General features: G+C 40.2%; 1 protein-coding gene across 10 annotated transcripts in view; it reads left to right on the forward strand.

The window, feature by feature from the left end:
* Window positions 1–12,381, forward strand: part of RAPGEF4 (Rap guanine nucleotide exchange factor 4) — a 320,273-nt gene that overhangs the window by 264,055 nt on the left and 43,837 nt on the right. The gene's annotated exons all lie outside the window — the stretch shown is intronic.

Genomic DNA, 12,381 nt, shown 5'->3' on the forward strand with positions numbered 1-12,381 from the left:
CAACAGTGAGCATGTTGATAAGCTTAAGGCAAACAAAACCAAAGGGAGAGGGAGAGAGTGTGGTGGGCTAAGTCATATCATCTTTACAACTCAGAGCCCCAAACATTAGGCTTATATTCTTTTTGCAAATTCTGGTTTCATGGAGTTCCTGTTGTGGCTCTGTGGGTTACAAACCCAGCATAGTCTCCATGAGGATGCAGGTTTGATCCCTGACCTCACTCAGTGGGTTCAGGATCCAGCGTTGCTGCAGCTACAGCATAGATCGTAGATGTGGTTCGGATCTGGCATTGCTACAGCTGTGGCTCAGACTTGGCCTTGCCGTGGCTGTGGGATAGGCTGGCAGCCACAGCTCTGATTCAACTCCTAGCCCATGAACTTCCATATGCTGCAGGTGCAGCCCTAAAAAGAAAATTTTTAAAAAATTATGATTTCGTATGAGCTTGTTCTTCTTCAGAATTGGTTGAGAACATTCATAGCACAGTCCTCTGGTTAAAATAGAAGATCCTAGAGGGAAAGTCCACACCATGCCCAGGTAGGGAGGTGAGGAAATAACGCTGTTTAGGGGAGGAGAAGACAGAAAAGTGAACAGTAGCATCAAGGGAGGCCTGTGATAGCCACTCCTACTCTTTTCTCTGTAGATGGAGGGGATGCAGGATGATTAGGGTGTCATCCACACCACCTAGTGCCTTCAGACCTCCTCTACTTCCAGCCCTGCAAGAACTTAGATTCTCTTAAATGCTCTATTCTGAATTAATTCTCCCCATGTCAGCACCACTGACCCATATTATACCACTTTATCTGTACAGAAGTCTATTGGATTGGTGTCAGCTTTATTTTACAAGGGAGAAGTCTGAGGCTCAAAAATAAACATGTCCAAGGCAAGTGGCAGAACTAGGATCTATGCAGGTCTTAAGCTTCCATGCCTGAGGTGTGTCACTTTTTTATTCTTCTTCACAACTTATTTCCTTAAAAGCATATCCTTTAACTAGAATTGAGGAACACTTCTTGGAAATGGATTGAATGTACATGCTTACCTGCGCTTCGGTTGGCTAAAGCCAAAGTAGGCCTAATTAGTTGTGCCCAAATGCAGTGTCCAATAGAACTTTTTGCAGTGATGGAAATGTTCTATATCTGTGCTGGCCACATAGCCACTAGCCTTGAAATTGGCTCCTATGACTGAGGAACGGAATTGTCCATTTTGTTTAATTTTCATTCATTTAAACGTAAGCAGCCCCATGTGGCTAGTGGCGGCCATATTGGAGCTGAAGTCCAGTCCTTGGATATTGGGAATCAAGGAGGAAGGACTGTCTAGTAGGGTCTGGAGGAAGCATGCCAGGGAGGCTGGGAGCTCATTCTGCCACAGGCAAGCAGCCAGGAAGGGCTCTGTCTGTGAAGGTTGCATACGGATAAGTTCATTACGTGGTGCCAAGGGCTTGCTTTCATCCCTCTTCCTCTGGGAAGCTGTTACATAGGCTCCAATGTAAGCTCCTTTTTTGGGTCATAAGTAACATAAGCCAGCCATGACTGACTTAAGGAATAAAGGAATTTGTCAGAAGGATATGGGGTAACTCAGGGAATGAAGGAATCCTTAAAGAGCCCAGGTCTTAGAAGTGACCTGGTGGAGCAGCTAGCTACTAAGGACCCAGCTGTTGAGTAAATCTACTCCACACATCTTGGGCCCTCACCTCGTGCCCAGATCCCTGGGAGGAGCTTGGGTCACAGCTGATGCCTTAGTCAAAGGAAGGCAAAGCACCTTACCAGTTTTACACAGACTGCCAGGAGAGGAAAATCGAGACAGTGGAGAAATAGATGATGAACAGGCAAAAATTAAAAGCACACATGAGGAGTTCCCATTGTGGCTCAGTGGGTTAAGGACCCGACGTTTTCTCTGGGAGGATGCAGGTTTGAGCCCTGGCCTCTCCCAGAGGGTTAAGGATCCAGCATTGCCGTAGGCTGCTGCATAGGTCACAGACGCTGCTCGGATCTGGCGTGGCTGTGGCTGTGGCATAGGCCAGCAGCTACAGCTCCCATTCGACCTCTGGCCTGAGAACTTCCATGTGCTGCAGGCACAGCCATAAAAAGGAAAAAAAAAAAAAATACACGTATAAATGCTTAGCACCATGTCCGCTTGTGACAGGGAGATCTAATATAAAACGGAATAAACGAGCTAATACCCATGGGATTTAGGGACTAGTAAAATACTTCACCATGTTGCCTTAAAGCTTTCATTAAGTGAGTTGATTTGGCTGAGTGTTTTGAAAGTACTTAATATGTGTGACTTTTCATAGCAGCCCTATGAAGAAGTCAGTATTTTCACTGCTCTTTTTCCAAATCAATAAACTAGGATAATGAAAAATTATGATTTGCTCAGAGAAAGGTAATTACGAGTACAGAAAAGATTTGAGCCCTGAGCCACTGGCACCTATTTCTGTCCTTAATCCACATTGTATGCCTCCTCCAATTTTGCTTTTAGCACAGAAGGAGATGGTAGAACTCTGTTTCACATTCATATTTCAGGCCTTTTATGTGCTAATGAGAGAGACTTTCTATTCATTAGATATGCTTGGGACATGATTTGACCTGATGAATACAAGTGCTTTATAATGAGTTTTTAAAATTGTATTTGTTCAATTTCTGTACTTTTCATTCTCTAGTTTCTTTAATCTTTTTAAAATCTGCACTTAGAATTCCGTTCAATTTTCCATTAGTCTTTTAAGAAGAAAATTAAAACCCCCTATAACCCTACCAGGTAGTACTGCAGTTAACATTTTGGCATGTAGCCTTCCAGTCTTTTTTCTATACATATAGATTTATGCTTTGAAATATAAGAATGGTGTCATTACTATTAATAACTGTGTGTGCTCTGTTGCTAAACAAACACAGCCATTTCTCTACCATTCAGTATTTTCCACACCATTTTGCGAAGTATAGATAGCTTCGTCATCCTTAAAAATAGAGCATTCTCATTGTAAAAAATTCAATTTACAGAAAAAGCAAAGAGAGAAAAAGTCACCTGGGATCTCACCATTGTATTATGAAAAAGCTTTCAGAAATTATATATGTACATAATTTTATATAGGTGAGAGCATGTTGTATGTGCTTTTTAAAAATATAGTTTCTTTGTCACTTAACAGTATGTTGTGGGTATCTTTTCAAATCAATATGTACAAATAAAACCACATCGTTTTTTTGTTCAGGTAATTCCACAAACACTTACTGAACTGGTACAATGTATTCTATAGTGCTCGGCAACAAGGTGACAAAGATGCATGCGAAAAACACATCATTTTTCTTGACTCACAATATTATATAACAGATATGTCATCATTTTATTAGCATCTTCCTATTGAACATCTAGCTTATTTTCACATTTTTTCCTGTAACAAACACAGTGAGGTAAATTGGCATCCTGGTAGTTAAAGCTCTGCCCATGTATATTCCTTACTTTAAATTTCTAAAAGTAAGCAAAGAATATGCAATATTCTAATGCTTTTGATGTTCATTCCTGAATTGCTCTCCTGTTTTCTTTAATTTTGTGTTTTATCTTTAAACTGTGCCTTATTTTGGCCTGTACAAATGCAGGCAGGCCTTCAGTTCAGTAAGTGATCACAACTAAGTTAGTATCATTTTGAATTTTAACTAACGTATCCTTGATTCAGAGCATTTTCATATCATTTATGTTATCTAACACCCAGCCCCCACACAGGAGGCAAAAAAGGCACTGGTATGGTATTATTTCATTTTACGTGTAGGAGAAATCGAGGCATGTAGCAGGCAAATAACCACGTAAGATTCCACATATGCGGGCAGGTGTTGGAGAAACTCTATGCAGCACAAATGTAATCCTGGTTGCCATGGACACTGCAGTTGACTCCCAACAGCAGTGCCATCTCAGTTGGTCAGTCTGGTCAATTGTAATCAGCCGCCCTTGACCATGACTGGCTCTCAAATGGCAGGCCCGAGGAGGAGCAGGCCAATGAGATTCAAAGAGAGGTTTCCTGGGGCTTCTGAGTAAAAAGCTTTCTAGCAGTCCAGAGCGGCAGCAGGAACAAAATAGAAACAGATGTAGAAAACAAACTTATGGTTATCAAAGCAGGGGAGAGAGTCAGACCAGGAGTGCGGGATTAACAGATACAAACTACTATATGTAAAACAGAGAAGCAACAAGGATTTACTATATAGCACAGGAATTATGTTCAATATCTTGTAATAGCGGATAATGGAATATAATCAGAAAAAAAATAAAGAACAGGAAGCCTGTTGCCCCAATTGCCAGCGACAGCCATCCTGCAACCATTAGGGGAATAAGCCCTATGACAAAGCTGAAATGATTGGAAAAACGAAGTCTCTGATGGCACTCACCCACTCAGTCTATGATTGGCACTCAGACCAATCGTGAAGCTTGCCCCTACTGATAGATGCTCTGTTATGTCAGCAAATACAGGTCTTTATTGTTTAGGACAGATGGTTACTTCAGCTGAAAGGAATTTAAGTGATAAATGGTTTATGCTTAAATTTAGAAAAGTTGAGAGACAGCAATAATTTTGGCCAAATATTTTCTCTTAGTATCCTAATTTTTTGGCTTAGTATTGAACATGAGTTTTATACTTTTAGCATGGAAACAATTTAGTTTCTTATATAAAAAGAAAACATAGAATACAGATTTGCCACTAAGTTTTAGCTAAAACTGCCTTTGTTTATATTTTGTCCCTTGTACAGAACCAGAGTAAACACAACAGCTTTCCTAACTGAAAAGGCAGAGTCTCCCTCCTTTATTTCTCTGTGAAAATGACCTGGGGATGTTCTCTTTGTAAGTTGACTTTGGTTCTCTAAGAGGAACACTTATCAAAATTTGTAAATCAAGATTTACGGAAGAGCATCAGATTCTTAAAGCCATGCTTTCAGGCATATTCTTCAGATTTCTAAGAAAAATTGTCAGCTTAAATTTTGTTGAAGCCAGATTTTACCATTTTAGTCCCTTCCTGGCTTCTGCAAAGTGTTTGACCCATGTGTCACCATGAGAGCAATTTACTTCTGCAGATATGCAATTTGAGAGTTTATTTCCAATAACAAAGACTTGGTTTGATGATGATATGAACGTGGTGTCCTCTTTCAAAGAAAATGACGATATTATTAGGTATTCTACATAGTATTTTATATACCTTTTCTCCGCCTTGTATCAACACTGTGCGATACGTACTCCTTTTGCATTAAGGAAGTGAAATTGAGCAGAGAAATAATTTGCCCCAGGTTACAGAGCTAGCAAGGGTTAGAAGGATAGTTGAACCCAAGCAGTGTGATGCATTAGGCCAAGCCGTAACTCCTCTGCTATGAATACAAGCCCCTGATTATAACTTCAAAAAAATAGCCAAGAACTAAGGGCTTCCGAAAATGCAGAGAATTCTGAAAATCAGTGAGGAAAAAATACATTCTGAGCAAGAAAATGGGAAGCATGTCAAGATGACAGTGCAGAAAGCACTCCCAGGAGCTCCAAGTTAATAGGTGCACACAAACCCGGGCAGCTTGGGTGGGTAGGAATAGCAACACAGAGGTAAACCCAGAAGTGCCAGGTCCTGTGAAAAATTCCAAAACCATCCATTTAAAGATTTCTGAGTTATTTCCAGAGGCGGCTCAGTAATAATGACGAGAGCGCCCCTTTACCGAGCAGAGCACTTCGTATGCCTCCGATACCTTTCTGCATGGTTTTCTAACATGGCCTCATCTCCCCCTTAACAATTCTTCTATGACGTTTACCAGTGATGAAGAGACTGAGGCTCTAAATGGTCAATCCATTGACCAAGGGTCTCACATTTGATCGGTGGGGAAGCCAAGATAGGAACCCGGGTGGTCTAATTCCAGAAGCCATGTTCCCAAGCACAGGTGGCAGCAAGGAAGGAGCAGACTTGGTGCTCAGGTTGGGGATGCTCCACAAAAGCAAGCAGTAAAGGGGCCCCTAACACAGCAGAGAAAGCGAGAGCTCTGAAGTCAGAAGACCCGGGTTTAAGACCTGCGTCTTACAAGCTATATTACTTAGCAATTATCCTTCACCTCTCTGAACCCCGTCTACACAGGGGGTAATTATCCCTGCCCTACCCACCTCCCCACATTGTTGTGAAGATCAAATGAGGCTGTGTGTGTGAAAGTACATTATAAACCTTAAAGCCCCTTGTAAATATCGCCCCCTATAAATAAATGATTGTAGCATCATGAGAGGTATATGGCATGATAAGAAGACTATACACAAGCTTTGTCTAGTCAGTGGGCAGATGACCCCCAAAGTTTGTTTTCAGCTGCAAGCAGAGATCTTGTATGCAAAGCAGGGCTTTCAAAAACAACAACATTGAAGAGTATCAGTTTGAATGTTGATAAGTGTTTTATAAATAGCTGCATAATTAGCATGTACTTACTGCTAAAAGTATACATAATATTTTATTCCCTGTTGTAGGCTGTAATGAATCTGCTGCCTCTACATCCTAGGAGGTTTTCACTTACTTTCCCCGTGATAATTTTAATACATGGAACCATTATTAGCTGAATTAAGAATAAGTAAATGAGCAGTAAAAAAAAAAATACAGAAAAATTACAGGTGCCTGTGGTGAGTAAGATAATAACTAGGTAAAAATATATGAAATAATTACAGTGTTTGAACGGCAGAGCCGGCATGAGGAAAATGACTCAATGGAATATTAAACCTGCTGTTGGCAGGAGAGAGCAACTCCGGCCTTCACCTCTTGTGATTTTCAGCCCTAATACCTCACTGAAAACAGATCCAATTTGTCCTCATCCACGTTTATGTGATATCAAAGGTGCTGGTCCAATTCAATGAAGATTTAGTCATTCTGAAAGCCTATGGTCCTATAGACTAAATACCAATAACCAAAAGGTTCTGTTTAAAAGATGTACCAGACTTTCGGTAGTTGTTGTGGTCTATTTCTGGTTTGTAAATAAGTTCATCTGTATCATATTTAGATTCCACATACAAGTGATATCATATGATATTTGTCCTTCTCTGACCACATTTCATACGATGCTCTCTAGGTCCATCCATGTTGCTGAAGGATTCTGATTTAATACTCCTGGATGGTGAAAAATCTTTTTTTTTTTTTTTTTATTTTCCCACTGTACAGCAAGGGGGTCAGGTTATCCTTACATGTATACATTACAATTACATTTTTCCCCCACCCTTTCTTCTGTTGCATCATGAGTATCTAGACAAAGTTCTCAATGCTATTTATTCAGCAGGATCTCCTTGTAAATCTATTCTAAGTTGTGTCTGATAAGCCCAAGTTCCCGATCCCTCCCACTCCCTCCCCCTCCCATCAGGCAGCCACAAGTCTCTTCTCCAAGTCCATGATTTTCTTTTCTGAGGAGATGTTCATTTGTGCTGGATATTAGATTCCAGTTATAAGTGATATCATATGGTATTTGTCTTTGTTTTTCTGGTTCATTTCACTCAGTATGAGATTCTCTAGTTCCATCCATGTTGCTGCAAATGGCATTATGGATGGTGAAAAATCTTAATACCATGACGAGAAACCTCAGGTTAAGATTTGAATCATCAGTAGTTTAAGAATGTCTGGTCTGGTTCGTAGTGGCGAGCCCCTGCTTTCTCAGTCGACAGGCACTGGACAAGAGCACTAGTTGAAACGCTAGCAGAGGATCTAGTTCAGACCTTAGGAATCCTGTGCCTCTTGACCCTCAGATTGTCCCGGCTGTAACAAGCACCTCTTGATCTTCATCACGTGCCTTGTCTTCTCTGAGGGCTTTGGGGGATCACTTCCATTCAGATCTGACAGACTTCCCTGTTGTCTGACAAACTCCTAAATCGCCTGGTGCCGTTGCAGAATATACACGTGGATAAAGACATGTTCATATCAGACAAACACACTAACGAGTCAGCAGAGTATGGGGAGGGAGGTAAGAGAACTGAGTTCTAGTGCCAAGAATTCCTTTGATGAATTCAGAAAAATCACTTCCCCTCATTCTACCTCAGTGGCCTTACCTCTAAAACAGAGGAGCTGAAGGAGATATATCAAAGTGCTCTTAGAACTCAGGGTCTGGGATTCCGGGAGCCATCTGAAACCAACTCGGTCTATCAGTCATGAGTTTGGCCACTTCAAGTACTATGGCCTTTTCTTAATTGTGTTAAAAGTAAAAATCCAGTGAATAAACCCAGATTCTCTTATAGCACTTTACGAGAATCAGATGAGAACCAGGTTATCTCTCTGGGATTCTTTTCCCCATGAATTCCAGCAGCCATACTGCTTCTTACCAGAACCTAGTTGTCATGATGTCAGGAGTCATGACCTTATTCTATGCAAATATTGCTTGATCATTTGACAAATCATTGGGTTATTGCATTTGGTATTCTCTGCTAATTGACACTTGAAATAGACATTAGCTAAGTATGTATTTCAGATGGTGTTTTCACATGTTAAAAAATGTGTGTGTGGTGTGCACTGAAATCCTTTCTAAATTGTTATTCGTTCTGGAGAAGACTTCATTTCTATTCCACATAGGGCTTTCTCCATCAAATGGTTAATGCGTCATTCCAGTTTTAGCCACAGGAAGTAATGGTTTCTGTAAACTTCCAGATGCGTGTAAATTTATGAACACACCATACTTGAAATGTTGCTCTCATTAGGTTGCTGTTTTGTTTTTTTTGTTTTTTTTTTGTCTTTTTAGGGCCGCACCCAAGGCATGTAGAGGTTCCCAGACTAGGGGTTGAATCAAAGCTGCAGCTGCCAGCCTACGCCACAGCCACAGCAACACAGGATCAGAGCGCGTCTGCGACCTACATCACAGCTCACGGCAACAGTGGATCCTTAACCCACTGAGCAAGGCCAGGGATCAAACCTACATCTTCATGGATGCTAGTCAGATTTGTTTCCATTGAGCCATGACAGGAACTTCCATGGTTGCATTTTTGACATGACATTGAGACAAGAGACCTGATGGGGTGTTCTTTATTCCTTGGCTGCTATCTGAAGGGAATATAGTTTTTTTTTTCCTCTCCCCTTCTTTTTTTATAGGAGTTAAATAAAATCTAAAAATTATATAAATATTCTGAAAGCCTGGAGAGATTTTTATGGGGATAGAGAGAAACCCCAGCACCTCCCCTATAGCCATTTCAGGTATAATCAATTACATATAAAGTTTTATCTGTGTCCCCTAAGAATCTGACACAGTAGGCTGTTGAGGAATGGAATGATGTGTTGCCTGTAGAGGGTTCAAATATTGAACATGTGCCTGGATTTGGCTACAAAAGTACCATCACTCCCAAATCCATCTTAGTAAACAAACACCTGGAAGGGAAAAGCAAGACTTGATGAAACAAATCACTTTTTTTTTTTTTCAGAGGCAAAGATACTTAATTTCCATGAGGAAAAAAGAGAGAAAGCCTTTTCCTAGTCCCTCTAAATTTCATCCTTTGTAGCTCCTAGGGGGCTGTGGAGTTAATACGTGAAGAGTGGGGAGCACTCGGCCCTTTGTTTAGGAACTGGACATGTTGAGTCAGGTCTAGGACACTAGGAACTTCACCAAAAAAAGAGGGAAGGAAGGATGAAAGAGGGAAAAAAGAAATCTCTTTCTCATTAGGATTTCTGCTTATCAGGTGCAATTACTTTTCTTTAAAATTTTTTATTGTTATTTCCCCCAACACACTTTTTTTCCCAGTGTACAGCATGGGGACCCAATTACACATACGTGTATACATAAACTTTTTCTCCCATTGTCGTGCTGCGTTGTAAGTATCTAGACATAGTTTTCAGTGCTACACAGCAGGATCCCATTGTAAATCCACTCCATGAGCAATAGTTTGCATCCGTTGACCCCAAGCGCCCAATCCCTCCCACTCCTTCCCCTCTCCCCCTGGGCAACCACAAGTCTATTCTCCAAGTCTGTTATTTTCTTTTCTGTGGAAAGGTTCATTTGTGCTGTATATTAGATACCAGATATGAGTGATATCATATGGTATTTGTCTTTCTCTTTCTGACTTATTTCACTCAGTATGAGAGTCTCTGGTTCCATCCATGTTGCTGCAAATGGCATTATGTCATCTTTCTATGGCTGAGTAGTATTCCATTGTGTATATATACCACATCTTCCTAATCCAGTCATCTGTCGATGGACATTTGGGTTGTTTCCAGCTCTTGGCTATTGTGAAGAGAGCTGCAATGAACACGTGGGCGCATGTGTCTTTTTCAAGGAAAGTTTTGTCAGGATATATGCCCAAGAGTGGGATTGCTGGGTCACATGGTAGTTCTATGTATAGATTTCTAAGGTACCTCCATACTGTTCTTCATAGTGGCTGTACCAGCTTACATTCCCACCAACAGTGCAGGAGGGTTCCCTTTTCTCCACACCCACTCTAGCATTTGTTATTTGTGGATTTATTAATGATGGCCATTCTGACTGGTGTGAGGTGGTATCTCATGGCAGTTTTGAGTTGCATTTCTCTAATAATCAGGGATGTTGAGCATTTTTTCATGTGCTTGTTGGTCATGTGTATATCTTCTTTGAAGAAATGTCTATTCAGGTCTTTTGCCCATTTTTCCATTGGGTTGTTGGCTTTTTTGCTGTTGAGTTGTATAAGTTGCTTGTATATTCTAGAGATTAAGCCCTTCCTTGTCAGTTGCATCATTTGAAACTATTTTCTCCCATTCTGAAAGTTGGCTTTTTGTTTTCTTTTTGGTTTCCTTTGCTGTGCAAAAGCTTGTCAATTTGATAGGTCCCATGGGTATATTTTTGCTTTTATTTCTGTTGCTTTGGGAGACTGACCTAAGAAAATATTCATAAGGTTGCTGTCAGAGAATGTTTTGCCTATGTTCTCTTCCAGGAGTTTGATAGTGTCTTGTCTTATATTTAAGTCTTTAAGCCATTTTGAGTTTATTTTTGTGCATGGTGTGAGGGTGTGTTCTAATTTCATTGATTTGCATACAGCTGCCCAGATTTCCCAGAAATTCTTGCTGAATAAACTGTCTTTTTCCCATTTTATGCTCTTGCCTTTGTCAAAGATTAATTGACCATAGGTGTCAGGGTTTATTTCTGGGTTCTTTATTCTGTTCCATTGGTCTGTATGGTTTTTTTTGTTGTTGTTTTTTTTTTTTTGTTTTGTTTTTTTTTGGTACCAGTACCGCACTGTTTTGATGACTGTGGCTTTGTAATATTGCTTGAAGGCTGGGAGAGTTATGCCTCCTGCTTGATTTTTGTTTCTCAGGATTGCTTTGGCGATTCCAGGTTTTTTGTGGTTCCATATAAATTTTTGGATTGTTTGTTCTAGTTCTATGAAAAATGTCCTGGGTAATTTGATAGGGATTGCATTGAATCTGTAGATTGCTTTGGGTAGTATGGCCATTTTTACAATATTCATTTTTCCAATCCAGGAACATGGAATATCTTTCCATTTCTTTACATCTTCTTTAATTTCCTTGATTGATGTTTTATGGTTCTCAGCATATAAGTCCTTTACCTCCTCAGTCAGGTGTATTCCCAGGTATTTGATTTTTTGTGGTGCAGTGTTCTGTAATCCTTTTCTAATATTTTATTGTTAGGAGGAAACAGAAATGTAAACTGATTTCTGAATGTTAATCTTATATCCTGCTACTTTGTTGAATTTGTTGATCAGTTCAAGTAGTTTTTGGGTTGAGTCCTTCGGATTTTCTATGTATAGTATCATGTCATCTGCATACAGTGACAGTTTTATCTCTGCTCTTCCTATTTGGATGTCTTCTATTTCTTTTGTTTGTGTGATTGCTGTGGCTAGGACTTCCAATCCTATGTTGAACAGCAGTGGTGAGAGTGAACATCCCTGTCTTGTTCCAGATTTTAGTGGGAAGGCTTTTAATTTTTCTCCATTGAGTATTGTATTTGCTGTGGGTTTGTCATAAATGGCTTTGATTATGTTAAGGAATGTTCCCTCTATACCCACTTTGGCAAGAGTTTTAACACCAATGTATAGTCACTAAACACCAATGTATAGTCACTATAGCCACTGTTAGGGGCTGTGGAGGTGGTGATAATGAAAAAAGCCCTGTCTGGATTTGTATAAGTCCTGCCATTTACTCACTGAACAAACGGATCTCCTCTCTGACCCTCGGTGTCCTCATCTGTAAATATTGACCCTTCCCTGTTTGTGGAGCGCATTACACCACCATGTAAGCATATTGAGCTTATTTGTTATAAACTATAAAGCTCGACCCACATTTGAATTGTTCATCATGTTAATCTTTCCAATTGCATGTTTCATCTTTTATTGTAGACATAAGACAGATTTCCCCAACAGATGAGAAGACAAGAAAAATCTTTGTCCTGACCCACAGAGACAGTGACAGTTTAGTCATCCCTGCTAGGGTTCTATAGATTAGACACAAGTGTGCAGCT

The sequence above is a fragment of the Sus scrofa genome, chromosome 15, assembly GCF_054392235.1.
Source record: "Sus scrofa isolate SSC_HxYL_T2T_F1_AM1 chromosome 15, Sscrofa_HxYL_maternal_Yorkshire_Landrace_v2.0, whole genome shotgun sequence".
Classification (NCBI taxonomy): Eukaryota; Metazoa; Chordata; class Mammalia; order Artiodactyla; family Suidae; genus Sus; species Sus scrofa.